At 40.5% G+C, this 2366-nt stretch overlaps 2 non-coding genes across 2 annotated transcripts; one reads left to right on the top strand and one right to left on the bottom strand.

Annotated features, from left to right (window-relative positions):
* Nucleotides 1-633: 633 nt before the first annotated feature.
* On the bottom strand, nt 634-705 carry Trnaa-ugc. Its single transcript has one exon. It is a non-coding gene; the product is annotated as a tRNA-Ala (tRNA).
* Nucleotides 706-2054: 1349 nt separating this feature from the next.
* On the top strand, nt 2055-2136 carry Trnas-gcu. The gene has a single exon. It is a non-coding gene; the product is annotated as a tRNA-Ser (tRNA).
* The last annotated feature ends 230 nt before the right edge of the window (nt 2137-2366 follow it).

Here is a 2366-nt window from a genome sequence, read left to right on the forward strand (position 1 = left end):
CTTTTGTATGACTACAATGTGAAAAACAAGTAGACTTACGTCATCTCCATTTCATCATCGGATTTCACTCTGTGCTATATAATCGACTTTCTGCACCGAAGTATAAGCATATACTACAGTATCCCTGGAATATGGGAAGTTATGATTTAGGGATAACAATGGCATCGTTAACATAATTAGTACAGCGTTTGATACTGGACTGCCTGAATGCAGAAGTGATGTTGAATTTGAAAAACAAGCGCCATTAGTCAGATGTGCACACTTTTGTTTCACTTTTCTTCGCCCACATTTCTAAAATCTCCGCACCTGCACTTCGAAGAGCTGTGCAACACTGTCAGGTCACTTATTCAGATAGCACAGTTATTTTAAGAAGATGGAAACATAGCAGGACATTTAGTTGTGTCTGTTTTTTCTTACTTCACGTTACTAAAGTTGCTACCCTAGACTTTTTAATTTTTAAACATTAGAATGTGTATCGTGGTAAGACGCGCCGTTTTCTCTATCTTTTTGGGTTTAGCGATTTACATTGCAAGGACGTGTTCAGTTCCGAGCGTTCGAATCCACGCGCATGCCCCTGTCAGATAAATTACTGATACTATTGAGTGAAGTTGGAAGTTCTTTATAAAAATTGGTTGGAGATGCTGGGGATCGAACCCGGGGCCTTTCACATGCAAAGCGAACGCTCTACCACTGAGCTACATCCCCACACATAAATCACATGTCATTACTGTTCACAAGCCAAACTACAAGACACGGCCGTTATCTGAGAATGATCGTGACTCAGTTGGGGGAACAGAACGGTGCCGCATTCCAGGAATGCGTGCTCTCACTCTCACACGTCGCTGTACTTTTTCAGCCAAGAATACACTTAGCTGCTCTTAAGTGCCGTTTGCTGGAAACGCTACAGGACACTAGACAATGATTTCCGTAGCAGTATACATATATTTCATTAGACGTTATATAGTCGTATGATTCATAGTCGTGTGATCCCGGAAAATTCGACGACGTGCGCATCTAATCAAAAAATGACCTTGCAGCACGCACATCACCTTCAAAAACTGCCTGCGTATAAATTCGGAGTAGTAAATGTGAATAATTAAATACTTCAACTTTCTACTTGTGCATCCATTCTGAGTATCGTCACTGGGTGAACGTTGCATGAGTTCTTTTAGACACTTTTTGCTGGAAAACTATATACCTTGCGGTGTCAATGTACGCGGGGATGGGAGACAGTATAACTTCCAACGTATTCATCCGATATGAATCAGTGCCATTACGACCCGTTCACCAAAACGAAGCAACCTCCTCTTGGCACACGCTACAACACAAGAGAAGATATCATCCATGTCATAGGACGGTCCTTGTGAGACATCGACAAAGATGGAGAAGCTGACGGTGTACGATTACTTCAATTTGCGTGAAGGAAGACTACATCACAATAGTCAAAATTTTTTTGAATAATGTTGTTGTACGTTACCCACATTCTGAGCAAGCAGTAACGACATTCCTGTATTTTGCCACGTACTCATCCAACACAACTTGCTCTGCCTTTCCTTTTCATGTCTTTTCTGAAATAATTAGAAAGTAGAGCATAATTAACATTATTTCAGTTTATTTGCAGTGTAAGTGACGTAAATGTTGAAAATTAAAAATAAATAAATTTTTCATATGATGATCGTTTTTCACTCTTTCGACAGCGCCAACTGCTCCTTGGAATTTAGTCTAGTAGAAAGGGGCCATGTCACTCCCGACTGGCACCAGAAACAATGTTTTCTTTTAAACGCTTGGCCATCTGAAGCTCCCAATTCTGAGAGTTTCATTTTGTGCAAAGCACCGGTGACTAATAGTAAGTGCGGAACACAATGAAGTTTGTTGTTGTCCTCATTGGCAATCACTCATTCCACTTGACTGACTTACGTCATATGCAGTATATCATTGCTGATGTGATGGTAGCACAATTAAGAAAAAAAATGCTGGCAATCGCTTCTACATATAATTCTGTCGTAATGAAACTTACGTATACAGAAACAGAGCATAACACACATGTGCTCCAAGATGAGGTGGCCGAGTGGTTAAGGCGTTGGACTGCTAATCCAATATGCTCTGCACGCGTGGGTTCGAATCCCATCCTCGTCGAACGATTTTAAATACCTTTTGCATGGGGACAGCTTATATTAGACGCATTTGAATGGCTTCGTAAATAGTAATTCGTTCAAAGTCTCATCGCTTCACAAGTAAGCTTCCTAACTAACTGGTCCAACTCACATCCGCGCCGACTGTAAATTCACTTAAACACTTTTTTAATTTCCGTCTGAGGATACATTTTCATTTTATCTGAACGTATCATCTTAGTCTATTGTGTTTTC

This window comes from Schistocerca piceifrons, chromosome 6, assembly GCF_021461385.2.
Source record: "Schistocerca piceifrons isolate TAMUIC-IGC-003096 chromosome 6, iqSchPice1.1, whole genome shotgun sequence".
In the NCBI taxonomy this organism is placed as follows: domain Eukaryota; kingdom Metazoa; phylum Arthropoda; class Insecta; order Orthoptera; family Acrididae; genus Schistocerca; species Schistocerca piceifrons.